Genomic DNA, 26,205 nt, shown 5'->3' with positions numbered 1-26,205 from the left:
GTAGTTAGGCGTCGGTGGGACCCGATGATGAAGCATGCCACCAACTAGGTTGGTGGGTGAGGGTCTTCATAAAAAACTATTTTTTTTCCCATACTCATGAACACCTTTAGAGCTTCTACCTACTGGCTAGTCTCTCCTATTGAAACTTATTACCACCATAAAGTCATCATTCATGGGCCATCTTTGTATCTGTATACATCTAGTTTAACTGTGAAACATATTTCGAGTTCATCAAATGATCCTTTCTGGTCAAATGGTATAATTAGTAGCTGTAAAACCAGGAGGTGAAGTCGGATCTAAATATATTATTCAGGTTCTCTCACTCACGCCCTGAGGTCAAAACAAAATACCTTAAAATCGGTAAGTCTTGATTACTTCCTCGTATACAAGGAATACACGCTTCATGGAAAGATGCCAATCTCCCTTGATTTAATCTCCTCTCCGATTGTTTTATATATAACCAACATTGAGCATCTAATATTACAAAATACATAGCAACGCAATTTAAACCACCATGTGTGTAGCCCCCTTATTTTGTTACCAATAACGGGGGAGGGTCTATAGCTCACCAAAAAACTCCCATATTCTCCACAGGTTCGACCTCTATGTATTAAATTTGGACATAACATTTTTTTCCCTGATCTTGTGTGTTTTACTCGTATTTCCTCCTCTCCTTTTTTATTTCCAACCATTCTAAAATAAAACGCTGAATCTTCTGTCCATTATGCACTTTTTTAAGGAAATGATCTACAAATGGGGCTTTAGTTTTTTTTTTTTTCTAATGGCAGATTTGTGTTTATTTATTCTAATACGTAACTCCTGGCCTGTTTCACCTGTCTAACCAACTTACCCCTTATTATGTGGGCAAATTATTAAATATACCACGTTTTTACTGCTGCAGTTGGTGAGGAATTTAGTGTCATAGGTCACCCCTGACAGGGAACCTTGACATCTCTTATGCATTGATGGCATATATTGCAACCTTCATATTTATAATTCCCAACTAAACTCTCTTTGTTCATATTCATGGGTGTCTGTGATCTTTGTTATATGTCTATATGTATGAACCAATTTATTTCTAAGGTTCCTATTCCTTCGAAAAGCAAAAAGGGGAGTTTGCATTTTTACAAGCTGTTCCTACTGATAACATTTTCCACCCTATTTCTTATACCAAGAAGTTACAAACACTATCCTCTCATTTGTATTGTTCTATTGTTCTTTTTCTTATCCTCAAACATACTCTTCCTGTTGTAATACTTAGCCCTTTTGTAAGAATGTTTTGTCAGCTTCTTAGGGTAACGTCTCTCTTGCAATTTGCTCTTTAATATTTCTGAATGTTTATCATAATTCTCCATCGTGGACTGATTTTTTGGGGCATATTTTTAAAAAAAGCAACAGTTTCCTAAATAAATCAACTTACAGATGACCTAAACCTTCTTTCATGGATCTGTCTAAAACAAAATCACACCTACCATTACTTCAGTGAACCTCAAATTACTGTCCCCTACATTAAGCCAAGTTATGTACTCATCTAATTGTTCTCATGATATTTCCATATGAAGAAAGTATTGTCTATGAAACCAGACCAATAGTTTTTTTTCGAAAAAAAGGAACAACCTCATTTTATAAATGCTTCTTCTCGCACTTGCCTACATAGAGACATGCCAGCCCATACTCATCCATTTTAGTTGCTGTTAGGCGCCTTGATGCCTTCGGGCTTAGTTGCGCGATACAAGATTCTTTTAATTTCATTTCATTTCATTTCAGTTGCAAAAAAAGATAATCTTTAAATAAAAAGACCATATTTTTAAAAATCATTGTCACACATTCAACTCGAAACTCTATACTTCATCTCTGAACACAAAACTCTTCTTAAACTTCCTGGATTACTCTAATGGTGTTATCCTTGGGGACATTTTTATACAGGGCTTCTGTGCCTAATGTGACTTAGCAAATTCTAGGCCCTCAATTTTGGAAACTGTATGTGCCGAATCATTAATTTAACATGTTTGTAAAGTTACTACGGGTTTTAGAAAGTGATCCATGTAATCACTGAGAGGCTTCATCAAAGAATTCAGATGAGAAACAATAGGTCTTAATGGTTGATCTCTTACATCTTTGTGGATTTTTGGTAATCCATATGTTGCTGTAATCATAGGATGTCCTTGTTTTAAAAATCAATATTCATCTTCACAGATCGACTCCTTTTTCTTACCTTCCTTCAAAAGTCAACCTCATGACTCGTGCCTCATAGTCTGGAGTATCAAAAATAACCCCCCCCCCCCCTTATCAACAGGTTTTATGGTAATGGAAAGATACTCACTTAAAGATTGTAGGGCCATTCTATGTTCGGCAGAGTTATTATTAGGCACCCAAGTAAGGTGATTCAAAATCTTCTGTATCTCTATTTCAACTACACTCTCAAATCCGTCTAAGGAATTTTGAAATATACAACCTTTATTGGTGGTTCACATATGTTCCTTAGCAGAAATACCGTTATAAGCTGATGTATAGGAAATTCAGCCAGAGCCCCATAGTAGAGTCGTATTGTCAATAACATTACATGACCATAATAGGGCCAGGTATTAACACCTTGTATGTAACATCTGGTATGTACTCTAAACCATTAAGGGATAATCGCAGATATTAGGAATTACCACTTGTATCTAGGTAACGCGAATGAAATTTGCTGATGCCATTCACTTAGTCTTCCTTTCATTTCTGTCAGTCAGACGCCGACACTGACATGCGCGCACGGCTGGCCCACGTACACGTTGGAGAGACGTCTTAAACATCCTCGCTGGTAAGCCCCCGCCCGATTCCAACTTGGAAGCAGAGTGGAGACATTGTCTTTAATAGGTGAGCAGACCACTCCAGAATAATCCACCTCTTTTCTGTAGGCCCGACCGTCCATTAGGCCTTTCACGAATCAGCAGAACATACTAATACTTGTGCTTCCTCAACAGTGACCGTACCCGACACTCGCAACGAGGAGGAAGCTATCACCTCTTCACACTGGGGTAAGTGCACACCATGCACTGATATAGTTAATTGTTAACTCCTGTCAGTATTATGTTTTTACTGACGTTAGCCCCTCTCGCCACACCCCACCCCCGAGGACCCCGCCCCGCGCCCCCCCAAATAATCTTTGGGCACAAAATACTATTGCTAAAAACGCATAGCACACCCATATAGGAAGGGTTGTATACACCTGAATTGGGTAAGTGACACTGCACCTTAAAACTTAAAACTTGGCTTTTCTCTGGGGCAATTAGGTCTTGTCTTTTTGGCGTGTACCATGGGCCACCTTCTGTTAGCCCCGGGACACTTCTCGTAGTAGCCACTTGTTTTATAAATCCCCCCCATTCATTCACATTCAAGCACATGACAAAAGTCGAGAGTTGGGGGACCCAGGGACCCAGAAGACAGCAGTGAACATCCTGACAAAGCAGATCGTCCTACAGCGGTTCTACAAGTGAAGTACAAGACTTGCTTTCTACTGCTGTTTATGAATTTGCAACACACACTCTTGTCAGTGTGGGCTTCACATTACCAATTGGTACAGGAGGCTGTCCCTACCTCACTAATTCTCTCACCGACGACCCAATATTTTGGCCATTATCGTGGCAGGCTTCTCAGGCACCAAGACACCTGAGTCCCACACAGAAGCCCCTTTCACATGGTAGTAGGAAAACAGATCACAGCAATTAACTTGCACCTAAAACATTTCTCTTGAGATGGAAAAGAATAGGGCATGTGCCGGGGCATAGGGATGCCCTTGTTCACGGAGCAGACAGAACCACTAGTGCATAAGGCTTGAAAGTCGGTGATGCACCAGAGATTCTGCCCATGAAGAAGGCAGAGGTGAAGTAAGACTGCAACTCAAATGGAAGATAGAATGGAACTGTGAGCTACACTGTTATGAAAAAATTGTTGTCATGTCCTTAACCCCTTCCACGCTCATGACGAGCTGGGCTCGTCATGAGGTAGCCTCCTCGCACGCTCATGACGAGCCCAGCTCGTCATGAATAATGGGCTTTACAAATTCTCAGCGTGCGAGCGGAATTCCGCCCGCACGCATGCGGTTAAGGATAGTCCTGTCATGTATGCCCCCTTTTACATATTGTCCCATCCACACAACAATAACGGTTCAGAATAGGTTACCTTTTACCTAGTAGTTTGCCCCTGTCTCTTCGACACCAGCCTCTTATTAGTTTATCATAATCCTTGTACCTTACGCATATAAACATGTCCTCAGGAACTGCATAATTATTTTGTAGAAGGGTCACCACTTTTTTTCATCCTTGGCCAACAAGCCCACTGTGCATAATCGCATTTGTTTGGAAAAACATTTATGATTGTATTCAAAACATTTATGATTATTTTCAAAACATATTGATTCTAGAAGCAACCCTGGAGTGACCACTGTAGTATATAAGACCCTTTTTTTCCCCTGAAAATTAGAGAAGAATTTCTTCCACGCTGTCAAGGGGTCCCTACATGCTGAATCTTCGACACACAGTGGTCTGACATCCCTTGCAGATGTCATAGTCGGAGCAGATACGGGGTCCTTCATTCTCTACCAACAGGTGAAGGGGTTGGTTCTTCCATAGGGGATTCTTGGATATATACATATATATATATATTTATATCTATACATATATACATGTACACCTACATATCTAGGCGAGGTACATTTAAGCAAATTACGTAAGGCGCATTATAGGAGTATGCAAGTGCTACTGTTTTATCGGTACTGTATATGTTCATCTTCTTAGCACTATGGTAGAAATGTATCTACTGTTTACTATATCGGTACTTGCGATTTCTTTCGTATGCTTCCGTCTCCTGATTGTCGCAGCAAATATGTTTTACACAAGACTGACGCCGGACCAATAAATACTTATTGATACGTCTTAATCGCCATCCTGTGTATTTTCTGAGAATAAGTAAGCACGAATGACTGAGCAAAAAGTACTGTACTCTTTTCCACGATCCATGAGGAATCTGAGTGGTCATGTTCAATGGTTGACAGAAAATACCTACATCACTGTAAGATACTGCGGGGTGGTAGTGGCACTGTAGAGCTTGCTGGTCTAATGACTGACGTATGCTGTGGGTGTGTCCGGAAGAGGTTTGGAGACCAAGCCCTCAAAACGCACAGGTCCTGGGGATTCCTAGAAACTATATGACAATGTGACTATACTAATGTAAAGATGTGCATCTGATATTCTCCCTGAAGATCTTCGAAGACTTTCACGTGTTCCCTGCTCCATATGTCTCCCAGTTTGGAAATCCCAATCTAGTCCCATCCCTTAAAGTCAAGTGACCTGGAAGTGGAGTACAGCCAGTCACCAAACCAGAGAGGGGTCTCATGTATAAGCTTCTTGTGCCAACCAATGCAGCACAGTGCCTTGTGATAGGTAGTCAGTGTTGATACCGTGACAGTGGAGAGACTGTTGTGGATCTTAAATTGGTACAGGAGTTTCAAAGGACCTGCCCCTTCAAGGAGTTCTTGTCAGGTCGCAAAAGGGAATACCAGCTGTTGTAGAAGGAAACTCTGGCAACCTGTATCAGCACAGGTATAAATGTAAAATGTAAATGTAAAATATAAATGTAAATGTCATGGTACTTATAGAGCGCACTGTCACCAAACGGTCACCTTGCGGTGTCGCCTATTCGGCTTCCTGGCGCTGATACTCATACCGCTGTGGAACCCCTCCTGGCTTTCCCTGTGAAGTGTCCACTCCTGGGCACCCCCAGGGTGAAGCCAGGCATCCTTAGCGCTGTTGGGGCCGGTGTGGAGGCTATTGCCCAGAGTTGCAGCGTGGGACCCGTGATTAGAATAGGCACCGAGGCGAGAATTAATAGGTCCGAGGAAATTGAGCCCGAGACGCCGCCGAGGCGGGAATCGAACCCTGGTCCCTGGCCAGAACTCTGCATCAGGGTCTGCCGCTCTAACCATTGAGCCACACTCCTCCACATATAGCGCCTGGTGCTTTCAAACTGTTCCAGTTAGTGCCAAAGGTCTGCTGTACTGTAATGCCCAAGTTAGTAGAGGTATTGAAAGTTAATGCCAAGCACTAGTACCAAGCAAAGCAGTAGTTACTTGTGCTGGGATTATAAAGCAAGCCAAGTTACAATGTCACTGCTACCATTAAGATATCATGGTATTGCTTTCTTGTGTGGGTTACCTTGTGGGCGATGCCACCTCCTGGAAAGCAAGTCAGGAAGGTTTGTCTCGCGTTGTATTCTTTGCTGGATACCTTCATATGGCAGAGCGGCGAGGTCTGTTGCCTGGAATCCATGCAGGTAAGTCAAGTCCTGTTATATTCAGGAGTGGAGCAAGAGCTGTGGAATGTGGGAGAAAAAATGAACTGCTGCCTAGATCGAATCTTAAGGCAAAGCGGCTTCCTGAAGGTGGGCGCGGTTTGAGTACAGAGACCGCGCCCATCATGGCCAACTGAGTCATTTGAGATCATGCAAGATCTCGGCACTGAGCAAGGCATCATCACTGGTGCTGAAGTGGGGAGGCATAAGGAGCAAATTTCCTCATGTAAAGTCAAGAGATTGATTATGTACAAAAACAATGATGTGACTACATGCACATCCAATGTTTCACAGGATGCAGTCAGGTTAGTAGTAGCGTGAGTACATTGCTGTTGCTGTGTAACCCACACCGAATGCTTTCAAACCGGCAATGTGAGCATACTGTTGTGTACAAGCAGAGATAACATAATCAGTTAACTCAAAGGTTTTTTTGTGTTTTTAACGGCCTTGGGACCCTTATAGGGCCTACTGGTGTTGAGAACTAGGAGTATTGTGACAGTGAGTGGTGTTGGGGACTAGGAGTATCGTGACAGTTCTGGTTCCAATTGATGAGCAGGGTCATCGCTAACCCTAAATAGCCTTTCATTGATGGTGGTGTCCTAGGTCTCCCAGTACTAAAGTTGAGTGTCTGTGTGTTTTTAACCATTGGGACTCGAGGTTGTCTACCCACCACCGGAACTCCCTGAATTTGGCTTTGAAGTTATAGAAGAAAGTATGTGGGATAATCTGCTGGAATCGTTGTAGGACGCACAAGAGTTTGGGAAGGCAATTATCTTGATCAGTGTGACCCAACCCTTTATTGATAGAGGAAGTCTTCCACCTGCCCATTATTGATAGAGGAATCTTCCACCTACCCATTATTTTATTTTTAACAGATTTTTATTGTGATCATACAAATGACATACATGATATCAAGCAGTATAGACACAGTCGCTGTCAACATAGAGATTAACATCGACACAACCTGTGGCCATTTTATACAGTGAGGTGTGTGTTTCCGACGGTCTCAGCTGGAAGGTGCAAGACATGTTCATACATTGAGCAGTTGTATTGCATCAGTCTGATTAAATAGAGCCAGGTAGTGTGTTGTGTCCCCTCGTACACAGATATTGCAGCAGTGGTTCCCAAATGTCTCTGGGTCTGGAGGTGGTCTTGAGCTCTTCAGCATATAACGTTAAGGTGTCATGACAATATACCATGTCTTTTAACCACAGCTCGGATGTGGGGCTAAGTTTACTGTCCCAAACCATGGCCACCCTTCTTTTGGCCAGTAATAGTGCAATTTTTACAAGCCTACCACAGATTTCCCTTTAGAGATGGTATTAACTGTAACAGGCATACTTGGTGGGTGCAGTGGAGCTGTAGCATGGTCATGTCTTGCAGAGTGCCAATGACCCCTTCCCAGTAATGTCTCACCTTTTCGCATTCCCATGCCAGGTGCCGGAAGTCCGCACCTGCTCGCCCACATCTTTCGAATGTGTCAGTGTCTCTTGAGCCATATTTAAATAATCTATGTGGTGTTTGATACATTCGATGCAGATACTTTAAATGTATTATGCTAGGTTTCCATTGGGTGTAAGTGAGTTTTTTAATTGACTACAATATTCCCAGTCTTGTCGCGTTAGTTTCGGATCTAGCTTCAGATTCCATTGTTCCATGGCCCTGTTGCATGGTAGCGGTGTTTTGTCTCTTGCAGCCCTGTGTAGCTTAGTTATCATTTTGTGCCTTGTGGGGCTAGTAAGTAGGGCATGTAAGGAGTTTAGTGTGGGGGGTTCAGATGGGAGTGTGAGGTAATGTGCTTGGAATTCTTTTTTTAATCTGTGTAATGTGAAAAGGAACAGTGGGGTTGGATTTTGCACATAGCTAAGATCCTCTGTTGATAAAAAGGTTCAGTTTGGGAAGACGTCCTGCATTTTTTCAAGCCCTATAGTTTCCAGTATACGCAGCTCCACTCGTTCATGTGTGACCGAGGCAGATGCGTGATGCGACAAGGGTAGAAGCGGGGAGTATAGTGGCAGTTTCATCGCTCTCCAGCCCAGTGCCTGCCAGGCTGTAATCATGGAGTCAACTGAGTTAATTTCTATCTTGGGCGTACCTCTGTGTATGAGTCAGTACGGAACCTAGAGGATGCGTGTCTCCGTCTTCTACGGCTACATACGGGATAAAATCTTGGGTATTTTACCAGTAGAACGCGTATTGAGCTTGAGCACATAGATAGTGTAAGTATATGTCCGGCACATTGAATCCCCCGTTTTTATAGTCCAGCATAAGCGTAGCCTAGTTTACTCTGGCTTGTTTGCCACCCCAAATCAGCCTGACTAATAGCAAACAAATCGTCTTAAAAAAGGTAGTAGTCAGCTGTATTGGATATTGCTAAAGAGATATAACAACTTGGGTAGTACTACCATTTTTATCAGTGCCATGCGGTCCGCCAAGGACATTGGTAACTGTATCCACTTGTCCGCTTGTTGTTCCAAGTGAGTGCAAGCTTTTCTGTAATTCTCACGGATAACTATCTCGGGGTCCCAGTGAACCCACACCTCAAGGTACTTCACTGGCGCCAGAGACCACACAAGGGGGAATTCAAGCTCATACTGCGCGGTGACTTCGGTAAGCGGCACCACCACTGACTTGGAACAATTGATGGTGAGTCCGAAAGCCTCCCAAATCGTATATATTCTTGTAATATTGGGACAATGAAGACATGCAGTTCACATATGAATAGCAGCTTGTCATCTGCGTGAAGGAATATGTTCACTGGGCGGTGAGCAAAATGCAGCGCTGCTGCTTTGTGCTGTTGTCTGATGACGCAGGCAAGTGGTTCCAGTGTAATCGCAATCGCAAATAACAGCGGTGATAGAGGACAACTCTGTCTAGTTCCTCTCCTTATCTGTATGGGGTCTGAGGTAACGCCTTCCACGCGTATCCTTGCGACGGGGTATGTGTACAGTGATTGTATCCAGTTAATAAACATGAGAGGAAACCCCATCCGGCGGAGTATATAAAATAAGTACCCCCATTCTATGGAGTCGAAGGCTTTGGCCACGTCAAGCATCACAGCCGCCGTCTTTAGCTTCGGATCATGCATATGATACTGATGAAAAGCAGCGAGACTCCCTAGACTTTCGATGCCGCTTGGTGCAAACCACCTCTAATTCACCTTAAGATTAGCGATCAAAATAACGAGGCAGGCGCTGGAATTGGAAGGCGAAGAACAGGTTTATTTCTCTAGAGGAGAACACATCACATCAGACACCGGGGCTATCGTCAGGAGGTGCTCTAACTGCATCTCTGTGGCATGGCCTTTTATATGCTTTTTCGTCAGTTTATTACATGGTCAAACATCCTTGGAATCCCCGCCTCAAGCTAGTTCCCACACAAACCCAGCTGAAATCTTCCCTCCGCCCAGATCTAACAGATGATCGCTTTCTCGCAGCTGGACATTCAGACAGGCTCTAAAACATGTGGGATCGGTCAGATCTAAGGGGTCATGTCACTGATTAAATTCCGGCCCCTTTGTTGGTAAAGCAAGTTCTGTCGTATGTGGGTAATAAACTATGTCCACAGGGGTCGGTTAGTGCCTGGGACCAGATTGAGTGGCCAGGTGCAGGGAAGGAGGTTATAAAAGGGGGCTTGCCTGTGTGTGGAGGATGAAAGGATGAGCAGGTTGGGTGTGGGAAGTGACTTCGGGGCATTGTCATGTTGACACGGTTTTACGACCCTGGTACATGTGTTCAGGTTTAGTCAGAGCGCGGGGGGGATGATAGGGAGGTCGGGATGACTCACAGGTGACCAGCAGAGTATGAAATGGCCGCGATGTCTAAAATGGTTGCTGCCTACGTGCACGTAAAGGCCTTCGCTAAGCAAGATGGCGTCGGCAATGTTCATATTTGTCGTTTTATTTTCTACAATACTTGGCAAAATGGGTGTGTAAATTATATGAAGTAGATCGCTTGGGAATAAATCCAGATTCATCCGGCAGGACCACTTTGGGCATTAAGGGCTGGAGACGAGTTGCTAAAATTTTTGCAAGTATCTTTGCGTCCATATTTATTAGCAAGAGCGGGCGATAAGAATCGCAGCTAGTGGGCGGTTTATCTTTTTTAAGTAATATGATTATGAGAGCCTCCCTTAGAGTCGACTGTAGACTGCCCGTTTCATACACCTAGACGTAGACCTCGAGTAAGTAGGGCAATATCGCCCCCGCGTATTCTTTGTAAAATTCGCCAGTTAGGCCATCGGGGCCAGGGGCTTTTTTGTTGGGAAGAGCTTTTATAGCCTGTCAGATGTCTTCCATGGATATTGGTTGACTTAAATAATCTTGGTGGCCCTCCGATAACCACACCAGGGCAATATCTGACATGTACTAGTCCATGTCATCTGTGGAGGACCCTGTTTGCGCCTCATACATGGCCGCGTAGGTCGTCCTGAATTGTGAGACTATATCGCTTGTGGTGTAATAGTCCGGGACAGACGTATTTGTTAGTTTTGTGATTGTGTGTCTACCTTTCATTTCCTTTATTTTCATAGCTAAGGTGTGACCTGGGCGTCCTCCCTCCCCATATGCTCGTGCGACATGTCTCCGCGAGTGGTAGCGAATCTCTTTGTCTGCTAATTCGTTATACTCTAATAGTGACTCCTTAATTTGCGCTAGAAGAGAGGTGCTAGGTGAGGCTTCGTATTGTCTTTGGAGATTATATAGTGTATTCTCGACCTTAGATAGTTACCCTCTGATGTCCTTCAGTATCCCCACTGTCGTGCTAATGCACTGACCCCAAATTGTGGCTTTGAATTTGAATGCCTCCCAGAGAGTTGCAGCGCTGTCAACCGAACCTTTGTTATGGGCGAAATACTGGATAATGGCCTTACGGATCGTGTGCGTGTATAGTGGGTCTAGTAGCGCCTCAGCGTGGAAATGCCAGGTGAATTGACGGTTCACAGTTTGTGGAATTTGCAATGTAATTTTGACTGGATTGTGGTCAGATAGCGTTCTAGGTAGGCATAAACCTCCGACACCCAGGTTGTTGCGTAGTCGCTCAGTAACCAGTAGTCTAGGCGAGACCAGCTACCATGTGTGGTGGAGATGTGTGTACCCTCTAATTTGTCTGAGTTGTGTAGATGCCAGACGTCTGTTAGTCCTAACTCTGACACTTTCGCAATTTCGCTGAAGTCTCTAAACCGCAAACTTTCTGGCCCCTCTCTTCTGCCCTTGACGCAAGTAATCCGCGCAAAAATTCTCCCAACAATTACCTATGGGAGTGAGGCACTTAGAGGAAGGGATGCCAAGATCCTTGATAATACAATAACAGCTGCTTACAGAATCATCTTCAGCCTGCCCAAACAAACCTCACCAGCTCAAATCAGGCTAGAATTTGGCATCGACCAACAGCTCCTAGCAAGGCAGGGAGCCTACATGGTAGCCTGGGACAAAGTGAGGAAATCAAAACAGGGAACATTAAATGAACATCTGTGGAGAGAGTTAGTACAACATCCGTCCTCAGCAGCAGCCAAGTTCCTACTGGACAGCCGGACAAACACGGGACTAGAGCATCTCTAGGATACCCCAGTAAACCATACAACTTTCAAAAAATTGGTCAAGAAATCGATCAAACAGTTATCATGGGTCCAAGATAAGGCAGCCCTCTCCAAAAGAACACATGGCTGGATGACCCTAAACTCGTATACTACTAAGGCACCACAGAGCTACTTTGGCGAGGGATACTCCAAATCCGTCAAAATGTGCTTCTTAAAGCACAGGTTGGGCCTGCTACCCTGTACTCAAAATCTCCCACACTGGATTAAAATAAAAGCTGAGCCCCTTTGTCAGCTATGTGGCTTGGGGCAAGAGGATATGCTGCACTTGATATGCTCTTGCGAGAAATTACGTGATGAACGGAAACACTTGTTGAAACACCACTTCAATCGGCAAGGAATCCGCACACGAAGGAAGGCAGTTCTGGCTTGCTTTTCTCCCCATGACCCTCGCTTGAGCTGTAGCTTCGTAAAATTTATGAAGGCAGTGGAAAAAAAGATGCCTGAAATTAATTTATAACGGTCCCTGTACCATTGATCTAATATCGCTTTGTCGAATGACATTACTGACTCAAAGAGCCTATGAGGACATTGGGAAAGTAGAAATATTTTACAATTATAAAGTTGATCTTTTAAAAAAAAACTTTATTGCTTACGAAGTTGCTGCGTGCACATTCGAACTAAGGAAATGTGAATGTTTTATTCTCTTTTATTAGAACTGTATTTTTATTTTCTCTGTTCTTAACCTATTCTTGTATTGCAATGGTTTTAAGTAACTATGCGAAATAAAATTATTATATTATTATATTACTAACTCTGACACTCCACCAGTGATGACTTTGGCTGTCTTCGGCGATTGTCTGCCCGTCCCACTCGATTTATCCTTGCTGGGATCTAGATGGGAGTTAAGGTCTCACCCCCATATTATTGTCGCATTTGGCAGAGTGCGTAGTATCGCTAGTATCTTTTCATAGAATCCAAGTTGGGGACATAAACATTCACCAGGGTAACCAGTTCCCCTGCTAATTTGCCATGAGTTATGGCATATCGACCTACCGCTTCTGCACAATCTTTGATCATGGTGAAAGAAAGATTTTCTTTGACAAGTGTAAGTACCCCCTGGCATACGATGTGTATGAAGAGGCTAACCTGTAACTGGCCTAGTGTGATCCTATGCTCCCTTCATTGGAGCGTGTAAGGTGTATTTCCTGTATAAATGCAATTTTTATGTTGTAACGATCCAAATATGCCAATACTTGACATATTTTTTGGGCCGTGTTGAGCCCCCGCACATCCGAGGTCAAGCATGCAATTTTTTCACTGTCTGTGTATGACATATCTAGGACACTAACAGCATAGATAATAACGTTATTATTTGTAAATTTGTGTCCATCATGTGATGCCAAGTCTGATCAAATGTTAGCCACATTAAACATCCTGTAAAAAAACCCTCCCCTGCGCCTCCACCCACTTCAGCAACCCCAACATGCTAAAGCCATCCTGAACCTCCCCCCCCCCAAACAGCACCCAAAGTTACAACATATCAGGAAAACAGTTGTGGGGAACACCCATCGGGGAGCGCTTGGGCACCAATAACCTCCCAGATTGAACAGGAGGTGGTCAGAGGACATTATGGAAAAAATCCCGCCCAGTCGCCCATAATAATAATCAGCAGGCATGTTAAAACATTCACAAAGATAATATCAGATCTTATCTGCATAGATAGTGTTCAGGTCCGCAGAGCAGAGGGCTGCCATTAATGGAGTAAAGTCTGTAGCAGTGGCATTCAGTCCGGGTATAGAAGAGAACCAAGCCTCGGTCCCAGGTGTCAGGACCCAGATAGGTTTGAGTCCAGCTGTCATTCCAGATCTTGTTGCGAAGACCCATACATGTTGTCATTTGGGGGGGTCCAGAGGTCTCACGGTTCTTTCGCTTGAGTGTCTTCACGTATTCCAATGCCGAATTTGGGGTGGTGAAAATCTTCGATTTGCCATTGATGTCTATACGAAGTCTTGCGGGGTACAGCATTGCATATGGAATGTTTTCGGCATTAAGAAGTTTTTTGACCGGTTGAAATTCCTTTCTTGCCACCTACACTGTCGCTGTGAAATCCGGATAGAAGGCCAGAGAATTTCCATCATGAGTTATGTTACCTTTCTCCCTAGCCAAGCGTAAGATGGCATCCCGGTCTCTGTAATTCAGCAGCCGCGCAATGATGGGGCGGAGGACGGGCAGCCAGGTAGCGGTGTGCACGTTCCACAATCAGCATTCGTGGTAGGTTTTCTGCTCCAAAAACCGTCTATAACAAAGATTCCACGTATGTTTCAAGACGGCCCGTGTTGATAGATTCCGGCAATCCAGCGATGCGAATGTTTTTGCGCCAGGAGCGAGCCTCCAAATCCTCATTCTTGGCCTGAATCGCGGCCAGCACCTTTTCAATGGCGTGGGTTTTTTACCCTGTTTGTTGTAGGCTATCTTCGGCGTCAGATATGCTGGTTTCCGCTTCTCCCAGACGCACCGCGTGTTTGTCCAGTTTTGTGGACATGTGATCCTTTCTGAGATTTAAATTATCTATATTGCTGCCGATAGAGTGCAGACTGTTGCAGCTAGGGTGTCAGCAGTAGCATCAGCTTCTGAGTCCGAGGCAGCTTGTTGGCGTGATTTGCTGGAGTTGCGTGGCTCGATTGTCAGGCGGGGCTGATTCCACTCAGACTTGCCCACCTTCAGGCCTGTCCGCGATAAGGTACTGAGCTGAAGATAGAGGTGCACCACGACCAGCCGGACAAATTATCCCTACAGCTATGTTCCGAGTTAGCTGTAAGCGGTACAAGGATAGAGCAGCCCCAGGTACACCACTATAACAGCGCTCGGATGGTATGGCTGTCGTAAGTTCCAAGTAAGTACGTTTTTCGTGGAAAGTGCCGCCAACCCCTGTTGTGTGGTGCCAGCAGGTCTTTGATTCGCACAAGCTCTATGGACAGTTCCAGGTGTCCCTTTAGCCCAATCGGTCTCCGGTGGAGGCGGGTAACGTTAGGAACGGCCTTGTCTGGCGCAGATATGATCTCGCAGGCCCAGAGTCACAACCAGTAGGCCTTACCGCGCCCCAATACTGCTATGCTCCCAAGAGGAGCTGTAGCCTCAGCATGAAGTAGTGAGGGCCTCTGTTCCCAGTATAATTGGACTGAGGTCCTGAATGCCAATCGACAGGCTGCCCACTGTAAACGCCAGGTCAAGGCTGCGCCAGCCAACCAGTTTATTTACAGCACTTTACATTGGTGGGCACGTTGAGCCGTTTGCCAGTACACAGCATGCTGCCTCGCTGAAATAGTGAAACGCACCTCATTCGGTGCAAAACGTGTCAGCTGTGAAGCAGACGATCCTTCCCACATATGTCTCTGTTTCACCAGTGCCGCCCAGTAATTGTAGTCCGCGTGACCGCTATGTTGCGAGCCCACTGCCCGTGCGAGATATCTCTAGGAGCTCAGCCAATGTTACAGCCTCCGTCAGCGGCACCCGCAAGAGAGTTTTTTCCCAGGAGTGTGCACTCCGCAGCTCGGGACTGCTGCCCCCCAACCGCGCACGCTCGCGGGGTCCCAGTACAGCTGGTGTCTCTCTCACCGGGGGCGTGTGCGCAGGTTGTTTTGGGTCGGTCCCCTCTCGAAGCTAGCAGGATCCTCAGCTGGACATTGATGCAGGGCCCAAGGATCATTCGTAATTCCTAGCACTGGGCACGAGGCAAACAGTGGTGCCATCTTAGGACCGCAGCCCGCGTCATAGATGTTTATTGTTTTCCTCCTATTACGGGTGGTCACCGCTGATATCTTTGAATCTATAGCTGCTGGAGGCAATCCGCAATCGATACGCTTGGTTTATGGGCGATACAGAAAGCGGGAACAGCAGGATTTTTTTGCGATTGTCTCAGTCCAGCGGAACTGCGCTTTCACGCCGCCATCTCGCTAAGCACCCTCTAGCGCCCCCCACCTACCCATTATTTATAGAGGAAGAGTCTTCCACCTACCCATTACTGATAGAGGTAGTGTCTTCCACCTACCCATTATTGATAGAGGAAGAGTGTTCCACCTACCCATTATTGATAGAGGAAGAGTCTTCCACCTACACATTATTGATAGAGGAAGTGTCTTCCACCTACCCATTATTGATAGAGGAAGAGTCTTCCACCTGCCCATTATTGATAGAGGAAGTGTCTTCCACCTACCCATTATTGATAGAGGAAGCCTTCCACCTACCTATTATTGATAGAGGAAGTATTCAACCTACCCATTGTTGATAGAGGAAGAGTCTTCCACCTACCCATTATTGATAGAGGAAGTCTTCCACCTACCCATTGTTGATAGAGGAAGAGTCTTCCACCTACCCATTATTGATAGAGGAAGAGTCTTCCACCTACCCATTATTGATAGAGGAAGTTTTCCACCTACCCATTATTGATAGAGGAATTCTTCCACCTACCCATTATTGATAGAGGAAGAGTCTTCCACCTGCCCATTACTGTTAGAGGTAGAGTCTTCCACCTACCCATTATTGATAGAGGAAGTCTTCCACCTACCCATTATTGATAGAGGAAGAGTCTTCCACCTACCCATTATTGATAGAAGAAGAATCTTCCACCTCCCCATGATTGGTAGAGGAAGACTTCCACTTATGTAAATCATTGTTAAATTTGGCCACCAGAGGAGTAATATTGAGAGCCCATGCTAGTTGTGAGTGGAGTGTGTGCAATGTGTATACCCAGGTACTTGAAACTTTCTGTATGGATCTGAAGGTTGGGATGCCATGTCATTCGCCATGTTGCCCTGTGAGCGGCACCAGCACTGATTTGTTCCAGTAAACCATCAGGCCAGCTGCATCGTTATATACATTTATTATTTGCATTATGCGAGGCCCCTCTGAGTGATGGTCAAGGAGAAAGAGAAGCACATGATCTGTGCACATTTAAAGATGGTCGTCAGATTGTCCCGTCCACTTGAAGCCCTTTATCAATGTGTCCTTCCTGATATCCTCGGCCAGGGCCTCAATCTCCAAGGCAAAGACGAGGGTGGAGAGAACACACACCTGTCAGGTACCTCTTTCGATCATAAAGCATTCTGTTCACCTTAACTTCTGCCCATGATAAGGAATATGAGATCTTGACGCATGCCAGGAAACAGGGACTAAAGTTGAATCTTTGAAGGGCCTTAAACTGAAATTCCCATCCTATGGAGTTAAACGCTTTTTCTAAGTCTAAAGAAGAAGAGCATGGGGTCAACCAGTTCCTGCTGTCTGGTCAAGATCAAATGCAGCCTCCTTAAAAAATACTGAGTATTTGGTCCAGTATAAACCTAATTTGATCTTGATGGACCATGGTGTTTATGGTTTTTAGCAGTCCGTTAGCCAGTATTGTCGCGAGAAGTTTGGCCTCTACGTCATGAGTGAAATTGGACGATATGATGTACATTTTGGGGAGGTTTATTCACTTTGGGTATTGAACACTATTGTGGCCCTGCGCAAATTTCTGGGTAGAAGCCAGGTTCGCCTCTTCAGGTTGAGTGTTGGCAGATGGTGATCAGGCGTAGGAATTTTTTTACGAATTCCACAGGGAAGCTGTTGGAGCACAGAGTTTTTGCAGATTGTAGCCCCAGTGTTGTTTTCGCAACTTCCTTCATTGTTATGGGGACGTCCAGACCATATTGATCAGCAGGCAGCAATTTTCTGACTGGAAGGTCTGAGGTGAAGGGATGTTACAGCTCCGCCATCGACAGTGTGCGATCTGCGTAGAGCGGTCTGTAATAAGATGTAAAGGCGATGGCTGTGCCCTTGGTGGCAGAAGTTACAGCACCCATGACATCAGTGGTCCTTGGCATCGCTGTCTCTGCAGGCTCACTAGTGGCCAATCACTAAAGTAACTTTTCTGATTTATCCCCCGATTCATATATCCTACTGTGGAAGGCCCTCCATAGGTGCCTGGTTGTATCTAGTGTGATGTCTTCCCTGCTGGGCTCTGGAACTCTCCAGCTGTTGGAGGACAAATAGGGCCTCTGACGCTACCGCTTCCTGTTCATCTCTCTGAACGTACAACCCACTACCTCTGACAATCTTCCAATCCGAACTGAAAGCCCTTTTAAATGCAAGGCATATCATTTCATTTATGTTCTTTCCACCAACCTCTCTAAGAACTATATTCTGCGCTGACCCTTGCTTTGAGGTTGACCCCCTCTTACCTCCATTTTGCATTTTATTTGATTTAGCTTTGTATCTGTCTACATCTTGTTGCTCAATTTTTGTAACTTATTATTCTCTCGTAATGTTCTGTTTCGGTAATGTCGATTCCGTGTAAGATCTCATAATTAAATAATACTTGTCCACAGTCACTTGTGGAAGGAAACACGACGTGTTCCGCTGTCTGCCAGCAGAGGGGGCCGGGTGGCTTCCTCTTCCCCCCTCACTAATTACGGCAACTGTCTGGATAGTTAGTATTTTCTTGGTTCTGTGAGTGTGTTCAAGGCAGTCGGGAGTTGGAGAGAGATAAAGAGGCCGTTTGTTTGGCCCAAGGCTAAGGCATTTTTGGTGTTTTCTTTCAAAAGACAGAACTCGCAGCTCAATCGTGGGTGTGGTCTGCCGTCTGCACTCCGGGGTCGAGTTGGGAGTCGTGCCTGGAGCACAAATGGCCAGGAGATAAGCCCCCCCCTGCTTTATCTGGGCGCATGCGGCGGCTTTTCGGAGTTCCCTGCGTGAAGGCATCGACCACAGCTGCCTTGTCGCCGGAATGTCATCAGGGCTAGCGATCCTCTTGCGGGGCTCCCGGGGGCCAGCACGATAGAAACCCCACGGCCCCCGGCAAGCTGGAATATGGACCGTTTTTCAGGAGACAGTAATAAGTGTGTGGTTCCGGGAGGAGTCTGCTGCATCTGTTTAAGACACGTGGATAGACAGGGGCTCGGTTTCCAGCGGACCCGCCACCATTTCAGAAGTAAGTGACGTGGCCTTACGCCTGAAACCCAGAATCGGTATACTCGTGGGCTGAAAAGTTTGCACTCGCCGCCCCGTGACTCGAGTTTCGCACCTGGGGAGTGTCGTGCTTTACAGTCTGTGCTTCTGAAGTCTAGTCAGGGGGGTGGGGGCGGTCACAGGGGGTTGGGGCGATGGTCAGGGATACGCTGTTGAAGGCGGTTGCGAAGTTCCCGTAGATGGCTGGCTGAGTGCTTGACAAGGATGGTGGCTGTAGTGGAGAAGTAGGAGGGATTACTCAACCAGAGATCAAGAGTGGGAGGTGTCACTGGATGTATTAGGATTTCTCGTTGGAGTAGCAGGGGGGGGTGTGTGGGCGAAGAGCAAGGTATGGGGGCGAGAGACGGTGGAGTTTACAGGGGCTATGGGGTTTATAGAGAGGTAGGCTCAGACGGCAAAGTTCAGGGTTGGGGGTATGCAGGGTTCTCGGATGCAGGGCTTGTGGATGATGGTTAGTGGAAAGCTGCTGGATCGAGGGCCATGGACGGGTACACTTATGAAGGTGGCTTGCGGTCTGTTTTGGAGGGTTCAGACTCTGTTGATGGGCACGGAGGGGGTGGTGACTTGAGATGCGGCGGCAGAGTTTACAGATGGGATTTAGTGGATGGTAAAGTCGCACTGTTTCCAGTGCGCGGTTTCCCCCTATAAACCATTGCCATCAGGTGTGCTAGTGTAACTAGTCCGGTGGCCAGAAATCGTGCCTACAACACCCAGAATACAGTTTGTTGTCACATACAAGCCCAAGGCATACAGTGAGGTGGTCACTGAGTGCAATTTATGTATGATGTATTAAATAGGACAGTGGGATGCCATCCTCACACTCCCTCACCATTGGCTCTTCCTTCAGACCACTCTACCCTACCGCCCTTCCTTACATTTTGAGCCCCTCTCCCTGACTCGTATGTCTCCTTCATGCTCCTTCAGCTGTGACCCCTTCCTTTTACCCCCAGATTTCACCTCCTCCACGTTCCCTTAAGGTTGTGACTCCACTCTGAGATCTTCACACTCGTTCTTTGATTCATTTACAGCCTCACCTTTGGGCACCCGTTGACACCTTTCCTCTTACCGCAAGCCCCAACCACTCCACCCCGTCGGCGCCTGTTTCCAACGCCCTGTCTGACCCTCGTCAGCCCACTGTTGTTTCACTCTCTGACGGCCCAATCCGTGCAAATAAATGTCACCGAGTCGAGCCCACACTTTGCAGCCCTTTGCATGTGCCTCTGGCCTCAACCGTCAGGGACTGCCCTCGCCCCAGAGTCCCCCTGGCACTCTCTCTGCCTCATTCCGCACTTCACTCCTGCTCACCCCCTCCTATCCTCTGCCTCTACGGTCTATCCACTCCGACCTCCGTGCTCAGCCTCGGCGCTCTCTCCGCAGCCTCTGCTGACGCCCAGCCCACGCTGTCTCTCTCCCTCCTTCCCCCTCCCTCCCCCTCGCTCGCTCGCTCGCTCGCTCCCTGGTCATGTGCTGCCTTTTTGTTTGCAGTGGAAACAATTTCTCTCGTCCTGTAGCCCAGGCTGGAGGGAAGGAAGCCCTGCGTGCTGGCTCTGCAGAGCAGGGCGGCGAGCCCTGGAGGGGAGGACCGAGGCGTCGCCCCCACCCCGAGGAGCCCCTCTCTGCCCCCTCCACCCCTGGGGCTCTGGCAGCATGCAGGGCAGGAAACTTTTCGCAGTCCTGGGGGGCAGCCGGAGCCTCTGACCCCTCCCCCCTCCTTCCACTGCCAGGTAAGTTTCTGTTGTCTTTGCTGCCGTGCGCGAGGAGGGGTGTTTCACCAACCCGGACCTGCACTCGTGGCACAGTTGTGGGTCGTTCTGGGCACCATCCGTGGCGGGTGCACCCGGCCGTGCATTGCTGTGCAGTCCTACTGGGTAGGGGGAGGGGGTACGACTTTCTGATTCTTATGTTGAGGGGCGACGGCGGGCTGTGTTACAATATGCACTTTTTTGTCAGGGTGCTGTGTGTATGACACTGCTCTGGTACTGGCAGTGCACACTGCACCCTGTTGACTGGACTGTAGCACAGATTCGCTGACCGTCACAGATCACGGAGGGTGTCTCGTTTTCTACATGTTGCCGCCTGCCATCACACCGTGCAGGTCTGCCTGTCTCATATGGTTTAATCATGCTGTGCAGAGTAAGTGTGACATTGTGCGGGCGGCTTACTGAGCCTGGCTCGGATTGTGTGGATGCCGGCCGTGCATACTTTATGAAGGGTGTGACTGTGTCTGAATGTGTGGCTGCACAAGTTGCACAGTGTGCTGATTTGGGGGGTGGGGGGTGCTGTTTGTGGTTTAGATTGTGTGGCCTTGGGCTGTGCACACTGTGTGAAGGGTGCTGCCATTGCTCTGGTGTTGTGGTGCTGCACAGGTTGTGAGTGGTGTGACTGTCTGATTGTGTAATCGCACACGTTGTTGATTGTGGGTGATGCTGACTGCGCCGTAGATTGTGTGGCCTACATTGTGAAAGGCAGACAGGCAGTGCAGTCACACATTATTGAGTGAGTTGACTGCCTTAGATTGCAGGAGTGCCCATGTTGTGTGGTGCTGGCTGGCGGTGCGCACATTTTGCGTGGCGCTGACACTAGCACGGCCACACCGGAAGGCTTGCAGGACAGCTGTCAGCTACAGTTTGTCTGCCACTTGTGTCTTAGGCGCACAGCAGCGGTGCGGCCGCATCCAAAAACAAGAAGTTGGTTTTGAGTGGGCTGGGCCAGCAGGCAGGGTTAGGCCATGGCAGCAGTTATGGAGGGAGGCCACTAATGGCACTGCATAAGAGCACTCTCCAGTCTCCTAGCAACAGCCCGACTGACTCAGTCTCGGACCAATCAGCATTTCCTGCTCTATTTTTTTCGTCCACGTACAGTAGCTGAGAGTGTTGAAATGTGAGCTCTCCGCTCTGCAGAGCGCGCTCCCCTGTCTGCCCTTTGCCCCCTCCTTCACACGGCAGCTGGTCCATCCAAGATCAGTGAAACAAAATGAACACCGGCATCCCTCGCTCTTCCGACAACCCCCTTTTCATTTCCAGAATTCTGTTGTTTCCGAAGCAAGTCTCTACAATAAAAGAGGTGTCCCCCCACCCCCGCCATTCCACAGTCTCATGCCTAAGGCACTCTTTTGCACGGATGACGTGTCTTTACTTCGTACGTGGACTTCAGAGTAACTTTGCACGGAGCAACTCGTAATGCAACATCGCAGAATCTCTCAAGAGTTTAAAACTCGACCTTTTCCCCCTAAACACAGGAAGTATCATAATTAACCAATCCCACACGTGGCGCTGTACATTTTGGTGTTGGTTCCCAAACTTCTGGAACAGGTAGAGTGCTGACGCCTCTGTTGGGAGGCCGCCCGCCCCCATTGAGAGGAGAACTCGCCCCTTCCCTGCTCCCTGATGGGACTGGCGACCCACGCCCTCACTCCCGGGAGTCGGTAAATCACTGACACGCGCGCCCGCCTCGCTGCCTGTCCTAACCCTGCGGTCGGAGTGCGGTTTCTCTTTTGTTGTATAAAACGAGGCATAAATATCTTGGGCTGTGTTTGTCTGTGCCCGCGGTTGATCTTTACTTAACCTGCCCATATTTGACTAACCCTCTTCTCGGCCTCCCCTTTGCTGCTAAAGAGATGCTGCCGCGTGGACAGTAAATGATTTATTCATTAATCCCTGCGACAGGCTTAGAGGCTGCCTTCAGATTGAATCTTCTTGGCAGGGGCCATGCTGCAGGATCAAGTTGTTGAGTGAAAGAATGCAGTGGGTGAACATGTAGATTAGTTCATATGTAAAGTTCTGCAAACAGCAGAAGCCACCTCAGTGCGCTTTGTGTGCAGTGCACAGGGTTAAATGGGAATTATGGGCAGAAGTGATGTTGACAGATGCGATTGTAGGTGCTGGGGCCTTGGAATGGCAGGTGTGCCAGTCGACCAAGTGGTCAGATAGGTACAGGTGGAAGATAACTTGAGACTACCCCAGAAAGTCGTATGCCCTGATTCCGATTGGGGGGCAAATACCGAATAAAGTGCAACCAACCACCAGTTTGAGCCCAACACATTATTAGACCCTGGGCACCAATTGCGCATCCCTGAGGGTTTTGTCCCCAGGTCCAACCTGGCGCGGTTCAGAGCAGAGCCAGGAGTGTATCTGTTCTGTTTGTGACCTCAGAATGGGGACAAAGCACACCTTTGGCTCTTTATTTTATATTCTTCCATAGCAGCGATCAGTGAGTATCAGTCACATACTATGGCTTAGGAGCATCATTGTTACCCGATTCACAATGGCCACTCTGAGTTGGTGCACCCCTGGTGAAGCTGGGGAAAACTGTGGGCATCCAGTGACTACAAAATGTATGGAATGGCTAGCACTAGATCGGCTTTCTTTACATCTCTGAAAATCATGATTCTCCATGCCATCCACTCACTACTATCAGAAGTGCTTGAAAGGTGACAATGGTGCAAGACAGTCGCTGTTCCTTGTGAACTTGTTGATGGAGTCTTCTAAACCCCAAGTTTCCTTGAGCTGAGGTCTCATGTTAGCAGTATGTGACTCCGTGGACCCCAAGTACTTCTTGCGTTTTTTTGAAGTGATTCGTCCTCAAACTGACTCTAAATATATACAGTAACTAATGAAGTGCAGCCCTGAGGGCACCTGTGAACAGCTATTTACTTATCTGGTGGAGCTGTTCAATTGGCAGCAGATTAAGCAAATGTTTGCTCAGCTCTGCAGGACTCATGTGATTCTGCATTTCTTTGTCTGCCATGAGAGGGGAAGGGAATCTGGTATCACATTCTAATGGAGGAATGCTACAAAAGTATATTTGGGAGCTAAAGTGTGGTGGGCCAGACCTTTCGTATCACTCACGTGTTCATGGGGATGTACTTATCATTCTTACAGACTGTTCAGACTATAATGCTGAACCACACCATGAACCCTTGTACTGTTTCAACAGGTTCAAAATTCTATGCAACTGTTAACGACATCAGTGTATGTTTTACTGCGCGGTGCATAATAATTTCCGCAGGGTGTACGGGGAGATCATTGCTGTTGATGCAGGTTGTTACTGTAGTAACATGGTTTTCTATGCATGTTGTACTTGATATAGTATTGCTGTTAATGCAGGTTTTACTTGTAGCCTTAATGCCTTTTTAGGTTAGAAGGCCGATGTTTGTCCATCCTGATTTTACTCAGTGGAGAATTGGCATGTAGGAAGGTTGTACATTAATTGTGTGTTTTTGAAGGAGTATTGTTGGTTATTCAGATTACTTGGACAGGAAGGAGTACATTCAGAACTTTAAAGACCATTGTTGTTGGTGTAGATTTTGTGTGGAGGGGCATCTCAGGTGATGCATGTTCTTGAAGCATGATCACCAACAATGCATATTGCACTTGGAAGAGTAGTGCCATTGCATGCTGTGCTTGGAGGGCTGTTGGGGTGATTCAGGTTGAACTTGGTGGTGCATTGTCACATATGCCGTTTGTACGCTCAGACTGTATGTGAAAGAGCATTCCTAGCAATAAAGATTGTATTTGGAGGAGTTTCTGCATTAATTTATGGACTTCGAAGAATATCATACTCAAGGCATTTTTTATACGGGGATCATCCTTGGCAATGAAGTTTAGTTTTAGACGATGATTGACAGCCATGCGGATTTAACTTTGAAGAGCATTGTTGTTGGAGGTTGTACTTGGAGTATTTTTTTTGTTTTGTTGGTAATGCAGATTGTACTTGGCGGAGCACTGTCGTATCTGTACGTTGCACTTGCAGTTTGTATTTGGTGGGGTATCACTGGTAATGCAGGTTGTTTGGGGGACTGTCTTCACTGATGCTTTGAAGAACATGGTCATCGATGTAGTTTTTATATGGAAGACAGTCGATAGCCATACACATTATACATGGAAAAGCATCACCGGCCTTGTAGGTTCTAGTTAAAGGGGTATCACTGGTGGTACAGTTTGTCCTTGAAGAAGCGTGGTCGGCGATGCAGTTGTATTTATAGGATCATTATTGGAGACACGGCTTGTTTTTGGAGTAGTACTTTCATTATTGCATTTTATACTTCAAAAAGTTACTTCAATGGGGGTTTTACGTGAAGGAGCATCCTTAGCTACACAGGTTGTGTTTGAAAGACAATCAACATCTGTGCATATGGTACTTGAAAAAACAACGTCGTACTTGCATGTTGTGCATGGAGTTGGCGATACCGGTTGTACTTGAAGGAGAGCGATCAGCGATTCAGGTTGTACTTGGACGAGCATCAGAAGAATGAAGTGTTTGTCCCTCTGGGATGAGACTGGCAGATAAGCAAATTAAACGGAAAGAGAGCAGCATGTTGTCATAGCAACACTGCAATTAAATTACTTTTCTGTCTGCCATCATATAATTTTCCTGTTTAGGAGCTCCTGGGACCTACCACTTACTTCCATTTGCAGACGCTGCCAGAGTTAAGTTCGAGGGACTAGAAAGACAGCGTTCAGTTAATTTTTCTTTTCTGACCTTAAGCCTCGCTGGCACAACATGGACACAGTGTTGCTGCAATGCCTATAGAATGCGTAAGTTAAACTGCACTGAATTGACAATTTAGGACCTGTTCGTAGAGAAATTACTTTGGTAGGTCATTCTAACAAGTGCACTATTCTTCAATTATTTGCGTAAAAATTGCAAGCAGCATTACAAAGTGATTACAGTTGAGATCTAGCATTAAGTTTGAAGAAATGCCATCATGTTTAAGAAAGTTTGTAGGAACTTCGGTGCTTCGCCAGTGGTAGCGTTATAGAAATGCTACTGTTCAGACATTTAAATAGAGCTGCAAACCTAACCTCTCATTTAACTACTTTTTAGGTGATTACTACAGATTATGATCATTTTAAGAAAAAAATGCCACGCGGTAGTCCAATATTCAAGCAAGTAGTATTAATTCATGTTGGTTAAGAATTGTTTCCTTTTTTTTCTGCAGACCGACCTTTAAGCTTCTGTGCTGCAATTAGGAGTTAAACACATAGTTCTGCTTAAAGTTTGCTGAATTTTAGAAACAAAAGCTAAAATCGCAAAATTTCAAAACACTTTGGATAGCAACATTTAAAAAACTAATTTTGCATGACTTTAGAGTAATTGTATGCCTGGCAACACTTTGCCGCCACTATATAGAATCTATGTTTTTAGGAGCACATCATGAAGGTTTTGAAACAAAACTTTATTTATGTCACTTTTAGGTTCCTTCACTTTCCCTTTTTTGCACACATACCCCTCATAAGCAAAAATATATAAAAGTAGATTGTTTGAGCATGTATTCCGGACTCTTCCTGCGTCCAGTAAATAGCAAAGCAGCTGGTTGCATTTTACAGCAGTTATGTG

General features: G+C 46.2%; 1 protein-coding gene across 14 annotated transcripts in view; it reads left to right on the top strand.

Annotated features, from left to right (window-relative positions):
* Positions 1-26,205, top strand: part of FOXN3 (forkhead box N3) — an 884,367-nt gene that overhangs the window by 554,273 nt on the left and 303,889 nt on the right. Inside the window, exons 2-3 of one of the 14 annotated variants that reach the window (XM_078660032.1) lie at positions 2,729-2,859; positions 2,967-3,020. The exons of 9 other annotated variants lie outside the window; for them this stretch is intronic. The gene's annotated coding sequence lies outside the window, so the exon portion shown is untranslated. Of the gene's footprint in view, positions 1-2,728; positions 2,860-2,966; positions 3,021-18,194; positions 18,830-20,310; positions 20,592-26,205 lie in introns of those variants that run through there. 4 more of the 14 variants (XM_078660035.1, XM_078660039.1, XM_078660038.1 and 1 more) reach the window with 4 other exon arrangements.

The sequence above is a fragment of the Lissotriton helveticus genome, chromosome 9, assembly GCF_964261635.1.
Source record: "Lissotriton helveticus chromosome 9, aLisHel1.1, whole genome shotgun sequence".
Lineage (NCBI taxonomy): Eukaryota > Metazoa > Chordata > Amphibia > Caudata > Salamandridae > Lissotriton > Lissotriton helveticus.
This window is presented reverse-complemented; position numbering and strand designations above follow the sequence as displayed.